Genomic DNA, 16923 nt, shown 5'->3' on the forward strand with positions numbered 1-16923 from the left:
CGTTATAGTGAATCTGTAGTCTCCCTGCATAGTGGATGACTGCTGACACTGTTGAATTTGAACTATGTTTCATTAACTATCAAACAGTCTGCAGCTCCGTTACCGTTGTCAACTTAGCATTGTACTCCAGCAAGCATCTCAGATCAAGCTTGTAGATTATATAAGCTGGGGCCGTGGGCACCTTGTAGGATGTCTTTATTAAAATAACTAAGACCTTATTCTTTAAAGATTTTAATGTGTATTTGCAGCATGGTGCTAAATGCAGCTTACTGGTTCCTATTAAATATAATTAAATAATCATGTACACCTTCTTTAAATATAATTAAATAATCATGTACACCTTCTTTAAAATAACAAGACTATATCCTAAATTCTTACACCCCTGCCTGATTCCACAGTTCCTACCCCACACTTATGTGGCCCCCCTCCCACCCTTCCATGACTTGAGAGATAAGAAAAGCAGACTTCTGCCTGCCTGGTCGGTCATTTCTAGCTGCTATTTAGGTTCTTCCTCAAATCCTGTTGCCTAAATGACTTATATTCCACTCATATTAATTTAAATCAAAACAATCCTTATACATTTTAATAAAAAACGTGAACTATATATGTTTGGTGTTTTTTTGATTGAGCAAACTCTTTTGTGTTTTTGTGTGCGTGTCCGATACAACTGTCGTTTGTATCAACTTTTTTTTTAGTTTGACCTCCGGGGTGTGTGTTTGTCCGCATGCGCGTGAATAAACATTTACTGAAAAACGTATTTATTAAAATAACTAAGACTTTATTCTGTCAAAGTTTTAAAAAATGTGTTTTGATGCATGTCACTAAATGCTGCTTAATAGTACCTAACCGGGGCTGCTCCCCCAGAGACAGTTGCTAGTCCATTTATTCTTTTAAAGACTACTGATTCCAATTTGGTGCCATATGCTTTTATCTTGTAGGCCGTAGGATAGCTCCATTTCTACCAGCTATAGGCCATGGTACGTCTGGGCTATTATGCTTAAATTCTTTATTAATTAGCGTTGGCTATGTGCTTTATAACACTGCTGATTCAGGTCTCTTGTAGATTTTCTCTTGACCGGTCAGCGCAGTCTCTCTCTTGTACATAGAAAAAACAGAGAATACCTATTATTAGAATGTTATTTTTAATTTAATTTAATTTAATTTAATTAATTAGCATTTTTATCACGCGAATAAAAGAAATAATATACTCAGCGGGTAAGGCCTGGATGAACCTCTTTGGCTGGCAGGAAGGGTAAGACCTCGAAGATACTTGTGCCTCTGCCCTAGGAGGAATAGGCCCCCCCGCTCGCCGCAATATCAACCAGGTGCAGTCATATCGTTTCTCTGTTAACCCATATCTGTACTGTCATGTATGAAAACAGGATTTACTGGGAGACAAGGTGTCCAACTTGATGTATGGCCCAAGTCGTTAGAGACGGCCTTCAAAAGTGTGGCACCATACGCTGATGTAATACAAACGCCTGCGTGAGGAAGAAACACACATACATTGTCAAAACTACCGCCAAGCGTTTTTATTGGACGACAGACCCTCCACCTCCTCCTCCTCTCATTCTTTGCTCCAACTTTATCATTTTCTCCCAGAGTCTCAGTCTCTCAGAGTTTGTCACAGACTCGCGCAGCGGCACGGCTCTCAGCTCGCCGGCATCAGACTCGCGCCGCGGCACGGCTCTCAGCTCTCCGGCATCGCTCTCTCCGAGGATTATCCGAGCCCGCGGGGACCTTAGCGCAGTACCGCACCAGACACAGGGTTCTAAGGCCTTTGCTGATTCTCCAAAGCCCGGGACCTTACCGCGGTACCGTAACACCAGACACGCCGTACGCTCACGCTCCATCAGGTAACCCACCCCCGCTCGGCCACGGCTGTGCCCGACAAAATAATAACTTATTAAAATAACACACACACACTCATAAGCACTCTCCTCAATATAGCACTCTCCTCAATATAATTTTAAAATAAAATTATAATTAAATAAATCATTTAAAATAATTTATAATAATAATAAATAATAATTAAAAATAATAATTTAAAATAAATAATAAATCATTTAATACATAAATAATTTAATAAATAAATAATGAAATAAATAATAAATAAATCCAACTCCCGTGACGTCACATCGTACCACCACAACCAAACCCCGCCTACACAAGCCCCGCCCACAAGTGACCTTTTGACCCGACCTGTCAATTTGATGGAAGCGGCATTCATCCTCTCTCTAATGCATGTGGCTCAGGTGGGGAGATGGGCTCCAAAGAAAGAGGCAGAAAACGGCAAGAGTGGAGCTCACGGTTGTGCCGGAATAGCTCAGTTGGGAGAGCGTTAGACTGAAGATCTAAAGGTCCTGGGTTCAATCCCGGGTTCTGGCAGCACGTGCCGTGAGTCTTGGAGCTCGTCTCCGCCTTTGGCTGCGATGTACCCGCTGGTTCCATGGTGTAATGGTTAGCACTCTGGGCTCTGAATCCAGCGATCCGAGTTCAAATCTCGGTGGGACCTGTCATGGGCTCAGTTTTGCGCCCCAAGGCGCACTCTTGCCCAAAAACGTTTCTTTTGCACTTTTTGCATGTGGTGTAGCCGACCTTTTCTGCCGCTTGGCCGGTTAGCTCAGCTGGTTAGAGCGTGGTGCTAATAACGCCAAGGTCATGGGTTCGATCCCCATACGGGCCACGCTTTCTCTTTCTCCCGGTGGTCGGAGTGCTTGGAGATCAGAGGTAAGGAAAATGAAAGTGTCCGACGTGATGATAAGAACACAGTCGTGCCAGATTCACCTGCGTCGTGGTGAGAAAAAGAAATGGAGGATACACGCATTTCTCTTAGCTGACAATTCTGCAGCAAGTGGACTGGCAAAGTGTACGTCTACATACACAATTTGCTCAAAGAGCGTAGTAGTTCTTGAAGAAAAATCCAACCCGCACTGTAAAACCATGCTGCCTTCTGGTGTTGTTTACAAGTTTCTGATGGAACGAGCTTTTTTGGAGGCATTTATTAGAAAAGTCGACGGAGTTGTCAAGCATCCCGAAGCAGCACTTCCACTAGAAGGTCCCAGAGTTCTTGTGCTTCAAGCACTTCAATTTATAAATTCTCCGTTGATCTTAACAGTTGTGTGAAATGAGCTGTCATCACTCCGTTTTTGCTTTAGCAATTTTTCCGCTCTTTCGGCGGAAAGCCGGTCTCGTGTGTTTGCATGGGTGGTTCAGTGGTAGAATTCTCGCCTACCACGCGGGAGGCCCGGGTTCGATTCCCGGCCAATGCAAAGCGGCTCTTTTAATAACTGTACACTCAGCGCTGAACTCCAGCTAATTCAGTCTTATCTCAAGACAAGTACTCCACATTTCCGCTCAACCCCGGGCAAGTGGAGCCCTGAGGCTGGCTCATTACAGTTCCCCTAGCTAAAAACTACACAGAGGCATCTCAGCTTCACACTTCTGACCGCCTTCTTGCCCATCCTTGCATCTCTGCACTTTCTCACACATTCCACTGTCTGACATATTGTCTTTGTTGAGCAACAGTCTCGCGTTAGCTTGAGAAGAGCCTCTCACCTGACTCGTGTACCGTACTATGGCTTAAAATCGGACACTTCTCATAGCTTGCTGCTGCTTAAGGTCGACATTCACTGCATGTGGCTCAGGTGGGGAGATGGGCTCCAAAGAAAGAGGCAGAAAACGGCAAGAGTGGAGCTCACGAATGTGCCGGAATAGCTCAGTTGGGAGAGCGTTAGACTGAAGATCTAAAGGTCCCTGGTTCAATCCCGGGTTTTGGCAGCACGTGACATGCGTTTTGGAGCTCGTCTCCGCCTGGGCTGCAGTGCACCAGCTGGTTCCATGGTGTAATGGTTAGCACTCTGGGCTTTGAATCCAGCGATCCGAGTTCAAATCTCGGTGGGACCTATCATGGGCTCAGTTTTGCGCCCCATGGCGCACTCTGGCTCAAAAACATTTCTTTTGCACTTTTTGCATGTGATGTAGCCGACCATTTCTGCCACTTGGCCAGTTAGCTCAGCTGGTTAGAGCGTGGTGCTAATCACGCCAAGGTCATGGGTTCGATCCCCGTACGGGCCATGCTTTCTCTTTCTCCCGGTGGTGGGAGTGCTTGGAAATCAGAGGTAATGAAAGTGTCAGACGTGATTATAAGAACACAGATATGCCACATTCACCTGTGTCGTGGTGAGCGAAAGAAATGGAGGATACACGCATTTCTCTTAGCTGACAATTCTGCAGCAATTGGACTGGCAAAGTATACGTTGACATACACAATTTGCTCAAAGAGCGTAGTAGTTCTTGAAGAAAAATCCAACCCGCGTTGTAAAACCGTGCTGCCTTCTGATGCTCTTTACAACTTTCTGATGGAACTAGCTTTTTTTGAGGCATTTATTGGAAAAGTCGACGGAGTTGTCAAGTATCCCGAAGCAGCACTTCCACTAGAAGGTCCCAGAGTTCTTGTGCTTCAAGCATTTCAATTTATAAATATTCCGTTGATCTTAACAGTTGTGTGAAATGAGCTGTCATCACTCCGTTTCTGCTTTAGGAATTTTTCCGGTCTTTCGGCGGAAAGTCGGTCTCGTGTGTTTGCATTGGTGGTTCAGTGGTAGAATTCTCGCCTGCCACGCGGGAGGCCTGGGTTCGATTCCCGGCCAATGCAAAGCTGCTCTTTTAACGACTGTACACTCAGCGCTGAACTCCAGCTAATTCAGTCTTATCTCAAGACAGGTACTCCACATTTCCGCTCAACCCCTGGCAAGCGGAGCCCTGAGGCTGGCTCATTACAGTTCCCCTAGCTAAAAACTACACAGAGGCATCTCAGCTTCACACTTCTGACCACCTTCTTGCCCATCCTTGCATCTCTGCACTTTCTCACACATTCCACTGTCTGACATATTGTCTTTGTTGAGCAACAGTCTCGCGTTAGCTTGAGAAGAGCCTCTCACCTGACTCGTGTACCGTACTATGGCTTAAAATCGGACACTTTTCATAGCTTGCTGCTGCTTAAGGTCGACGTTCACGGCATGTGGCTCAGGTGGGGAGATGGGCTCCAAAGAAAGAGGCAGAAAACGGCAAGAGTGGAGCTCACGAATGTGCCGGAATAGCTCAGTTGGGAGAGCGTTAGACTGAAAATCTAAAGGTCCCTGGTTCAATCCGGGGTTTTGGCAGCACGTGACATGCGTTTTGGAGCTCGTCTCCGCCTGGGCTGCAATGCACCAGCTGGTTCCATGGTGTAATGGTTAGCACTCTGGGCTTTGAATCCAGCGATCCGAGTTCAAATCTCGGTGGGACCTATCATGGGCTCAGTTTTGCGCCCCATGGCGCACTCTGGCTCAAAAACATTTCTTTTGCACTTTTTGCATGTGATGTAGCCGACCTTTTCTGCCACTTGGCCGGTTAGCTCAGCTGGTTAGAGCGTGGTGCTAATCACGCCAAGGTCATGGGTTCGATCCCCGTACGGGCCATGCTTTCTCTTTCTCCCGGTGGTGGGAGTGCTTGGAGATCAGAGGTAAAGAAAATGAAAGTGTCAGACGTGATTATAAGAACACAGATATGCCACATTCACCTGTGTCGTGGTGAGCGAAAGAAATGGAGGATACACGCATTTCTCTTAGCTGACAATTCTGCAGCAATTGGACTGGCAAAGTATACGTTGACATACACAATTTGCTCAAAGAGCGTAGTAGTTCTTGAAGAAAAATCCAACCCGCGTTGTAAAACCGTGCTGCCTTCTGATGCTCTTTACAACTTTCTGATGGAACTAGCTTTTTTCGAGGCATTTATTGGAAAAGTCGACGGAGTTGTCAAGTATCCCGAAGCAGCACTTCCACTAGAAGGTCCCAGAGTTCTTGTGCTTCAAGCATTTCAATTTATAAATATTCCGTTGATCTTAACAGTTGTGTGAAATGAGCTGTCATCACTCCGTTTCTGCTTTAGGAATTTTTCCGGTCTTTCGGCGGAAAGTCGGTCTCGTGTGTTTGCATTGGTGGTTCAGTGGTAGAATTCTCGCCTGCCACGCGGGAGGCCCGGGTTCGATTCCCGGCCAATGCAAAGCTGCTCTTTTAACGACTGTACACTCAGCGCTGAACTCCAGCTAATTCAGTCTTATCTCAAGACAGGTACTCCACATTTCCGCTCAACCCCTGGCAAGCGGAGCCCTGAGGCTGGCTCATTACAGTTCCCCTAGCTAAAAACTACACAGAGGCATCTCAGCTTCACACTTCTGACCACCTTCTTGCCCATCCTTGCATCTCTGCACTTTCTCACACATTCCACTGTCTGACATATTGTCTTTGTTGAGCAACAGTCTCGTGTTAGCTTGAGAAGAGCCTCTCACCTGACTCGTGTACCGTACTATGGCTTAAAATCGGACACTTTTCATAGCTTGCTGCTGCTTAAGGTCGACGTTCACGGCATGTGGCTCAGGTGGGGAGATGGGCTCCAAAGAAAGAGGCAGAAAACGGCAAGAGTGGAGCTCACGAATGTGCCGGGATAGCTCAGTTGGGAGAGCGTTAGACTGAAGATCTAAAGGTCCCTGGTTCAATCCCGGGTTTTGGCAGCACGTGACATGCGTTTTGGAGCTCGTCTCCGCCTGGGCTGCAGTGCACCAGCTGGTTCCATGGTGTAATGGTTAGCACTCTGGGCTTTGAATCCAGCGATCCGAGTTCAAATCTCGGTGGGACCTATCATGGGCTCAGTTTTGCGCCCCATGGCGCACTCTGGCTCAAAAACATTTCTTTTGCACTTTTTGCATGTGATGTAGCCGACCTTTTCTGCCACTTGGCCGGTTAGCTCAGCTGGTTAGAGCGTGGTGCTAATCACGCCAAGGTCATGGGTTCGATCCCCGTACGGGCCATGCTTTCTCTTTCTCCCGGTGGTGGGAGTGCTTGGAGATCAGAGGTAAAGAAAATGAAAGTGTCAGACGTGATTATAAGAACACAGATATGCCACATTCACCTGTGTCGTGGTGAGCGAAAGAAATGGAGGATACACGTGTAGGAATTATTAGCTCAGGTAAATTTTTATATCTCCACCAATATGTTTTGAAATTAATTAACTTTTAATTAATTATTAATTAATGCTGATTATTAACCAATTGTTATGCCGAATGGTCGGCTCCTCCAAACTCAATTGCGAATCCCCGATATCTGTTAATGTGAGACTTAAATGGGATTCATTAATAACCAGTATCGCTTAATAACCTGGGTTAGGAGGCTCGTCCAGCGAGCTGCGTCACCAGGTAATGTAAACGATCGGTAGCGAAGCTCCCCTCACGGCCGATGAAAGAGAGTCTCGCGATATTTCAGGCGAGTTTAGAGGTTTCAGAGCGTAGTAGCCAGATCGCACAGAGGCAGGGACTATTGTGAGCACTCAATGAAGGAGGCTGAAGTTGTGTAAAAAGACATGCATTTATTCCTACAACTAACATAAGACAGACATTACACCTAACAAACAATAAACATGAAATAACGGAATAGACACAAACGATGTAATCATGAAAATGCAATGACCAGATTTAAAATGATTAACCTGAAAAGGGAAAAACTGTTCTGCAAAGCAAGCAGTTTGTAAGGATTATAAACCTAAAGGAATATAGCAGGTGAATAGGACAGTTTAGGTTGTTAGAAAGGAAAGGAAGTTGGTTTACTTGGATGCAGGAAAGAAGGAGGTCTTTGCAGTTGGTTGCAGTGGCTGATGAGCTGATGGGTGATGGCTCTCAGGGAGGCGCGGTGTTTGCAGCAGTTGTTGGAGTGGAGTCCTTGGATGCAGGAAAGAAGGAGGTCTTTGCAGTTGGTTGCAGTGGCTGATGAGCTGATGGGTGATGGCTCTCAGGGAGGCGCGGTGTTTGCAGCAGTTGTTGGAGTGGAGTCCCTCCGGTTCTTTCTTCTGGTGAAGCTTGGGCTGAGTTGCAGTTCTTTGGGTCTTCACCGACGGGCTTTAAGAACGCTGCTTGTTTCTCCTTTTTCTTCTCTTTTTCTCCCGATTTTCTCCTTTCGCCTCTTCACCGCTGATTTTCTCCGCCCTTTGTTCTGAGGTGCCAGGTTTTATAGCATAAGGTTCGTGATTAGGAGTGACCAGGAATTTGAGTCCTGGACCAATGGCTGACCATCCATTTGGCGGGCTTCGGAAGGGGGTCGGTATCAGTCTTTTTGGGATTTATGACCAGACTGACTTCTCTGGTAATGGTGATTTTCATTAGGCTGGTGTAACTTTTGATACGTCCACTTTTGTGGTAACCACTGACCAGATTTGGAAACTGGAGTGATTTTCCTTCGGTTTGATACCAAACATGCCGTACCAGCCTAGCGGTTCACACCAAATACCATCTGTGATGATTAATTAATGATTTCTTATATTATGCTATTATGTTATGTTCTATTACTCACACCAGTATATGGTACAGGTGGTTTAGGTTGTACCTCAACAGATATTACCCTTTATACAGACATTATATGACATATTCTCATGTCATAAGCACATCTTACCCTTAGATAGGCATGGTAGAATACAAAGATCAGATAAGGGTTGCCGAGGAATGTGGCAAAGAAAAGGGGGGGAGAAGGTTTGTCAAACAAAGAAAAAGAATCTCCAAAAGTTAAGACACATTCGAACATAACCTGTACATATCTGTATATTAAGACTAGTAGTCAAGAGTAAATACATATACAGATATACAAAAGCCAAACTTAAAAGAAACTTTCTGTGGGGTGCTGGGTGAGTGGTATGTAAGGCAGGACGTCGGGGGATGGGGTTGTGTGCCAAGTCGAGGGGCCCCTGTCCCTGGGGATCCACTCTGCTATCTGTAGGTTGTTAAAGCTTTGGGCAATAAAAGTTGGAGTGCTGGCCTCCCTGGTTATCTATGTGTGTGGGGTCACAAACCCCCCTTTGGGGCCTAGGTCGATGTGTGCCTTCTCGTACCAGGGTAGGCCTTGTCTCAGGCCACCTGGAATTTAAGCTTTGTGATATGTGCATGTGTGATCCTACATATCCCCCCTTTCGGCTGATGATGGCATTGCCATCATTCAGGCGACGGAAGTTGAAACAGGATCATCCACATGCAACGAGGCACATGAAAGTTCCCGTTGTTCGGCACTCTGGGTGGTACAGTGACTGGATGGACAGGGAGGAGGCGCAAGGGCTGGCCCCTGGCTTCTGGGACAGCAAGAAGTGGTGAACTCTCTGTTGAACAGGGTGCTGCAGCTCCCAGCAAGGCGTCCAGGCAGTCGATTGGACTCAGCTTGGTTCACGGTCATTGGGTAACTGCTCCAGCATGTGGGTAGTGTCCACGGCAGCATGATGCATGGCATCCTGGGTCCATCGGACACCTGTCCCACTAGTTTGGCGTCTCTCATGGAGGTAATGGGCTCGGTCGACATCGTCAGACGAATACTCACTGTATGTGGGTACAACAGTTAGTAATCAAGAGACCGGGCTGTTCCCGGAAGACAATGCCTGACGGAGGCCCAGGGAATGCCCTCTTGGACTGGGGCCTCACCCCTCCTGGCTGAGTAACGCTAGTAGCAGGGCAGCGTCATCCTAGTGGTAAGGGGATAGAAAATAAGGACCGGATTAGGAGTGAGGGGGTGAGTCAAGACCGATTCGGAGTGTGGTGCACCCTTGTGCAAAGGGGACAGGAAAAAGATATAGTGGCAACAATTCTCGGCCAGAGGACAATTGTAAAGAAACAAACGTGACAAGAAAATGCAAAACCGGATCCTCTTCAGTAATTCCCCGGGCACGCGTGAGCCACCCCAGGTCCTTACCAAAAACAACAACCAAAGAAAATGAGTTATCAAAACAAACAAACAGATAAACAAAAACATCAAGATCACCCAGATATCAGTAGTCAAGCCCACCACATTGGTCTACCCTATCTGTGACCTTCTCTCCTTCCCTTCCTCTTTGTTCTTCTCTCTTGGGGGTTTTGGGGAGATTTGAACTGGAAAAGTTGTCCTTCTTTTGGTTGGAATTGGCAGCAGACCAGACATCCTTTCACATATTCCGTCACATCCTGTCGCATGTTAGGCCAGTAGGCTACTTGACTAAGTGCCTCATAGGTTGTTTTGGCATTGCGGTGGCCTGCACAGGGTGCGTCGTGGGCGTACAGTAGCATGACCCCCCTTTGTGCCTGAGGGACCACGAGCCGTGGTGAAGTGTGGGCATCAGGGACATGAAGAGGTACGCCCTCGGCAAGATGAAAAGAGGATAAAGCTGTCATCAGGTGATGGAGGTCAGGAAGGGATTCTTGGTCAGTTGTGGAGATCGAGTTCGCAGCAGGGTCGCGGAGGTGATCGCAGACCGTGCTGAGCACAGAATCAGTGGGCTGGAGGGAGACGATGTCAGAGTTGGAAACCTGAGGGGAAAGTTCCAACAGTGAAATCGTTGGCGGTGGGGCAGATGCTCGGCTGTGACTGCGGGTGACGATCTGGACAGCGTGGGTGGGTGGGAGGGGACAAAACTCCCATGAATCACCGTGCAGTGCTCCTGCTTTGGCAAGTGCATCCGTGTGGTCATGGTGTTTGACTGGCTTGTTCCCTGATGTCTTGAAGCCATTCTGTGTCCAGTGAGGGAGATAGCACATGAAGCTGAGACGTGTATAGCTGGAGTCTTTGCAGATCAGCAGGTTCTCTACTCCATGTTCGGAGGCCACCTCCCGGGCGATTAAGATTGTTGCCAGCTTCGCATACTGCGATGTGTGAGGACAGAGCTTGAGCTGTTGTGGTGGGACGAGGTCGTTGTTGAGCCCCAGAATGCTTGCTCTAGCTTTCAGGGTCCCCTTTTGTTTGAATGCGCATCCATCTACATAAATGGTGATCATGTCTTGAGAGACATTCTCATCAACGTAGTGGTGTTGCGATGGTTCCATTGGCGTCGGCGTGTCCAAAATGCTGGGTGCTGCTGGTCCCTCCTGAGAATAGTAGTGGCAGCTGGGTGACTGTACTGTGTCAGGCTGGGCAGTTATAGCATGGATTGTCAGGTGTTGGTCACCAGCAAGCTCCATGTCACATACAGTCCCTTTTGTCACTGGATATTTTTCTATCCCCATGGTCATTGCCACATCTGTGACTTCCATGCCTTGGAGCCATATGCCTTTCCTGATCTTGGGGCTGAAGGATCCTGAGGTAGGGTCCAGCCTACACAGGAAGGAGTCATGGTGCTGGCGTGGGTCTCTCGTGTCACGATTCTGATCTCCAGCTGGGTACTCTCCATGGTGTGGAGTGAGGTCTGAGGATGCAGCCAGGGTTTGACATTCCTGTGTGGCTGCGTCAGGTTTCCACAGTGGCAGTGGTTCTATAACTTGAGCCCAAATTTTCAGACGTTGGAAGTCTAACATTGGCTCGAACCGGTTCAGCAAATCTTTCCCAATGAGGAGAGGAATGGACTCAAGTTGGGAAATGTATACTGGGTGCATTACATTCATGGAACCGATGGACCAATTGAGGGGTATCATGTGATCCATCCTGGTGCCCACTGGTGAATACGCCTGCACGTCCAAAGAGCATTTCCTCGGCTGGAGGGTTTTGTTCTTCTGGGCGGCTAGGTGCTGCACTTGGCAGAAAAGACTGGCTGACATGAGGGTGATGTCTGCTGCAGTGTCGATGAGGGCCTCCAGGGTGAGAACATCTTCCAGGGTGATGGAGAGGTAGAATTTCTTGGCTACCCCCCTTTCCACCAGATCTCCCAGGAGCTGTGGCACAAGGGCCTGGCCAGGAATTGGTGCTGCATCACCACAGTAGGGGTGGTGCTCTTCTGAGCCACGGCACACAACTAGGACAGCGTTGTCAGGTGCTGGTGGGGGCTCATCCTCTTGATCGAGCTCTGTGTTGGTGACGGCAACATCAGGTGCTCTTACCAGACCTGAGTCGGCAGCTCTTTCTAGTTGAGGTGGGACTTCTTCAGTTGTTCCAGTATCTCTGGTAGGGAACGCCGGTGGCTGTTGAGTGTCGCTTGGGGATGACGTCCCAGGGAGTCCGTGGGCATTGTTTGACTTGGATTCTGGTGAGGATGGTGGGGTCTTGCGTGGTTTGTGCTCCCGTCCTAGTCATTTTGGATCTTTCTTCCGAAAGTCCTCTTGACCCTTGAGGGGATGCTGAGCAAAGAAATCACGCAGCAACTGGAGTAGAACCCACTCATCTTTCTCCGTGGTTTGTCCAGGCTTCGAGTCTGGTTCATAACTTTTCCTCCTGTCTTTCCAGTTCCGCGGTTGATTCCGTCGGGAACTTAGTGGAGAGCTTGGATTAGAGAACTGGCTTCCTAGCTGATCTCCCCGCTTATTCCAAGGCTCTGTGGGTCTTGGTTTCCCTTGGTTAAGAGAGCGCTGTGCCTCCCACCGGTCTGGCCGGGTCTTCAACTGCTGTGGAGGCGGACCAGGGTAACGCTCACTGTGGCTTGCTGCACTCCAACCTCGGTCATGGATTGGTGGTTGCGGATGAGGGTGGCCACCTTCCAATGCCAGGTTGGAGTCTGTAATGTCAAGATTTAGCACTGCCGTCGCTTTAGTTGCTTTCTCGGCTGCTGCTCTTTGTTTGTGGTATGCCTTGATTGCAAGGTCTCGTAGTTGTTGACTTGTCATGGTGTGGGGACAAGCCATGAGCCCAAGGTAGTGATTTAAGGTTGGGTGGAGATTCCGAAGGAAGAGAGCCTTGAAGGTTGCATCTTCTTCCATGTCTGCCTCATTTTTGGACCCAAAATATGCCCGACGAAGGCGATTGTAGTAGGCTTGGGGAGTCTCTTGTCTGCTCTGTTTGACATCCAAGGCGACACTGATACTTTGTTCCGACTCAGGATCAGCAAACTCTTGAATCAGTGCTTCGTGTAGCAGCTTGGAGTTGGCCTTGATTCGACTGGGCTGTCGATCCAGGAAGCTGCGGACCTCCAGGCTGGATGTGATCCTGATGAGGTAGACTCTGTCCTCATTGGTCACACTGTCCAGTCTTTGGAGGTGAAAGTCAATGTCTTGGAGGTAGGCATGAATGTCGTGGCCCCCCATGGGGTTAGGTGTAAACATGTCGATATTCCGAGCTACTTTATCAAGCTCCTTTGTGGTAACCCGGTGTTGGTATCGCTTCAGTAGACCTGTTTCATCTGGGGTGCCTTCTTTGAGAGAGACCTTCCAGGCGCTTGGTTCCTCAAGGTCCGGTGATGGGCACGGAGGTACCTTGTCCCGATGAGAGGTCCCTTGAACGCGGTCTGAGTGCCTTGGGGGAAACAGCACTGTTGGAGAGGAAGTCGGTGCCATCACTGAATTGTAGGAGGCTCCAAATTCTGACTTCACCTCATATGCCTGTATTAGTTCTTGTCTCATCCGGTCAATCTCTTCTGTGTCAGCTCGATGTTTCGTTCTGGTATCGGTGAGCTGTTCTTGGGAGCTGATTAGCTGGTGAGTCAGCTTGTGCAGGCTTCTCTGTGCCTCAGCCAGATGGTTTTCCAGGGCCTGGATCCGAGCATCCTTGTTCTTGAGCTCTGTGTGGGCTCTGTCCAACAGTGTTTCGGCCTGGTCCAGTCTGGCTTCGAGGTTCTCTTTGGTGGCTCTGGCTTGCTGTTCTTGCTGGTCAGCTTCAGCTCTGAGCTCTTCCAAAGCCTGTTGAAGCTTTTTGCTTGTTTGAGGAATCGTGTCTTCTTCTGTCTCCTCTTCCTCATGGGACGGAGACCTTCTTTGTTGGAGTTCTTGCTCGAAGTTCTCAATGCGATGTTGGGCCTGGACTGCATCTCTCTGTGTCTCAGCCAGAAGTTGTTGGGTGTCTCTCTCCTGCTGTTGGAGTGCTTGCACCCTTTGCTGGAGACAGGAAGTTTCCTTTTCATTTATCTTCAGCCTGGCTAGAAGTTTGTGTGTGAGGGAGCCGAGTACTTTGGTTAGCCTTTTACTCCCGCATTTCTGAGTGGGTGGCATGGCCATTAGTTCAGCGATGTCGTCCTCAATTTGGTCAGCTGCTTTGGACCGTATGAGATCGGCATGACTGGGCAGGAAGTCGGAAGTCACAACATCAGGCCAGGTACCCAAATCTTTCCACTGGTTGAGGGGGCTTTCCATGTGGATCATTGTGACTCGGTCAACTGCAGGGTGGCCGCAGAAATCTGTTACACTCAGACTGGGGGTTGTCTAGGTGGGTGACCTGACACCTAAATCTGGGTGAACAAATAAAACCAACAAAATAAAATTAAGTAGAACTGGGGCCTGTCACTGGGTAACTGGAAGGGTGTAGTGAACCACGGGAATAGTTACCCACGACAAAATAAACAAACAAAAATTGCTCCCTGGGAGAAGTTGTTGCAGGTTAGAACAGTGTGAGTTACTCTAGGGCTTGAGAGATGCCCTAGTCAGGGGTAAAGAATAAAACCTTATCCTGGAAATTGTCGGTCTGTGACTACTGACAGTGTCAGAAGATGACAGGAGAAGTTGGGAATAGAAAGTGGGAAACAAGAGCTTCAAAAGCAATGGGACTGCATTCAAACTTAGCTTGCTGTTGCAGATCAGCTTACCCCTTGGTTGGGCTCTGTTGAACAACTCCGCTTTGACCAGAAGGGGGACCACTAGCAGGTTCTGCTTTACTTGTCCCTATCCGAATTGTTGCGGTGTTAAGCTAGTGATGCAGGTAGAGAGGTTTGAACACTGTCAGGTGTCCCTCCTGAACAGGGCACGTCCCACAAGCTCAATCCCAGCCAAGCAGGCCTGAGTCCGGCTCCCACTTCCCCGATCCCCAGCAATGTCAACTTGGAAGGGGGTGTTCTGTACGCACAACTGAGACAACCCAGGTGGGGCTCAGATTATCGGCTGCACTACCTGAGACCTGACTCGACCAAGGCTGGCAAAATAGCCTTCAGGTATCACCCACCCTAGTGAGAGTCCAAGCTAGGGCCGTTCTCCGAACTCACCCTAGACGAGGTCCTGCTCAAAAGTTGTAATGACCGCCTGAGGTACCTGTCAGCCTTGCCCTTAATGAGTCAGTGGGTGCAGCCGGGCTGGCACGCTTTTGGGCGTCCAATTGCTGAGAACTCCCCTTCGGTTCTGACAAACTGTATGATCGTAAGCAGTGACAGCAGAGTCACAGACAAGCTCAACCAACAGAGAGCGAATGGTAGGCACCTAGCACAGGAAGAGCTCAACTGATCAGAACCAAACAACTCTCCGATGTGATTGTGTATGTTGACTGTTGTTAATAATGGTTGAACTTCTATGCAAGTACCCTTGTTGGGGGAGAGGGAGTGAATAAAAGCCTAAAGTGAAATAAGACCTAAAATAAATCAAAAAGATAAAACAGAAATCAAACCCAATGAGTTGTGATTCTTATTCAATTGAAAACATCAATTAGTTATGCAGCAATAACCTAATTAGATGTTAATGTGTTGTAATCAAGTTAATTAAAAAGTTGATTAAGGCTTTCAGGCAAGAACCTGTGTGTCCAATTATGCGTGTTGGTATTACCGCAGATGACCACCAGAGGCCCAACTCAGATGTTAACCTACTATGGCTGACCACTAGAGGTGCAATTTCAATGGAGTGGCACTGCTATGGCTTGCCACTAGAAGCGCAATTTCAAAATTGAGTGGTAATTCTATGCCTGACCACTAGAGGCGCAATTTCAAAATTGAGTGGTAGTTCTATGCCTGACCACTAGAGGCGCAATTTCGAAATGGAGTGGTAGTTCTATGACTGACCACTAGAGGCTCAATGGGGCGTTGCTCCCTTTGTGGGGGGTCCCAGGCAAGTGAGCCTAAGGGGTAGGGTCACTGGTGACCAAAAAAAAAACGGCGTCAGGCAGGCCTTCGGGGCTCTGATCTCTAAGTGGTTAGAGTGGCGTTCGCGGACTGCACTCGTAACCAAAGAGATAGCTAGGCGGTTGCCGACGATCAATGAGTGTCACACACGTTTAATGCATGCACATGCCGCTTGCGGCCTTCTGCGCCTTGCGCAGTTTAACCCCTTACAACTATTACTGGAGCGAGGAAGCGCTCGCGTTACGGCGACGGATCTAAATAGTGAGTGCACTATATCACGTCGCAAATGATGCTGAAACCACGGCGGGTCTCAAGAACTGGAGACTCCCAATTTCCAAATTACACACGCACTTGGCTCGCAGCGCAAAGTGGTGTTAAACTTGCTTTGTCTAAAGCAGGCACACACATATGAGTAAGATCCTGATAGGTAGCTAAGCTATCGGTCTTATCTCAGGGAGTCCAAGCGCAACAGAATTCAGGTTAGAACCTCGTAACAAGAATTCCTGTTCGCTAATAGAGAGATCTCTGCCAGGATATATGGAAACGGAGAAACTCGTCCGAATCGATCCTGGAAACAACGCGCTATATCTGAGAATCTCGTCAGACATAGGGTTAAGGTTTACTGCAGTTTTAAAGAAATAAACTAAAATAAAATAACCAAAAATAAAACAAAATAATATAACTACTAATAACAGAAATAAAAATAACTATATTAAGCCCGTATGTTCCCGCTTATATGCCTTCAGATTGCCCTGAGTGCGATTAATCCTCAACTTTTCCAACCAGTTCACTGTAGCGCTTATTCAACTGTACGTTCAGTCGTAAAAAGTTTAAATTGTGTGCTCACAATAAGTTTAAACCTTGTGCCCGCATTCTCCACCAATTATGTAGGAATTATTAGCTCAGGTAAATTTTTATATCTCCACCAATATGTTTTGAAATTAATTAACTTTTAATTAATTATTAATTAATGCTGATTATTAACCAATTGTTATGCCGAATGGTCGGCTCCTCCAAACTCAATTGCGAATCCCCGATATCTGTTAATGTGAGACTTAAATGGGATTCATTAATAACCAGTATCGCTTAATAACCTGGGTTAGGAGGCTCGTCCAGCGAGCTGCGTCACCAGGTAATGTAAACGATCGGTAGCGAAGCTCCCCTCACGGCCGATGAAAGAGAGTCTCGCGATATTTCAGGCGAGTTTAG

General features: G+C 47.7%; 1 protein-coding gene and 6 non-coding genes across 7 annotated transcripts in view; 6 read left to right on the forward strand and 1 right to left on the reverse strand.

Annotated features, from left to right (window-relative positions):
• The window catches only part of LOC125715668 (uncharacterized), a 416660-nt gene that overhangs the window by 60097 nt on the left and 339640 nt on the right, over positions 1-16923 (reverse strand). The gene's annotated exons all lie outside the window — the stretch shown is intronic.
• Positions 3202-3272, forward strand: trnag-acc (transfer RNA glycine (anticodon ACC)). The gene has a single exon. It is a non-coding gene; the product is annotated as a tRNA-Gly (tRNA).
• trnaq-uug (transfer RNA glutamine (anticodon UUG)) lies at positions 3835-3906 on the forward strand. Its single transcript has one exon. It is a non-coding gene; the product is annotated as a tRNA-Gln (tRNA).
• Positions 4587-4657, forward strand: trnag-gcc (transfer RNA glycine (anticodon GCC)). Its single transcript has one exon. It is a non-coding gene; the product is annotated as a tRNA-Gly (tRNA).
• On the forward strand, positions 5220-5291 carry trnaq-uug (transfer RNA glutamine (anticodon UUG)). The gene has a single exon. It is a non-coding gene; the product is annotated as a tRNA-Gln (tRNA).
• On the forward strand, positions 5978-6048 carry trnag-gcc (transfer RNA glycine (anticodon GCC)). The gene has a single exon. It is a non-coding gene; the product is annotated as a tRNA-Gly (tRNA).
• trnaq-uug (transfer RNA glutamine (anticodon UUG)) lies at positions 6611-6682 on the forward strand. Its single transcript has one exon. It is a non-coding gene; the product is annotated as a tRNA-Gln (tRNA).

This window comes from Brienomyrus brachyistius, chromosome 2 (assembly GCF_023856365.1).
Source record: "Brienomyrus brachyistius isolate T26 chromosome 2, BBRACH_0.4, whole genome shotgun sequence".
Lineage (NCBI taxonomy): Eukaryota > Metazoa > Chordata > Actinopteri > Osteoglossiformes > Mormyridae > Brienomyrus > Brienomyrus brachyistius.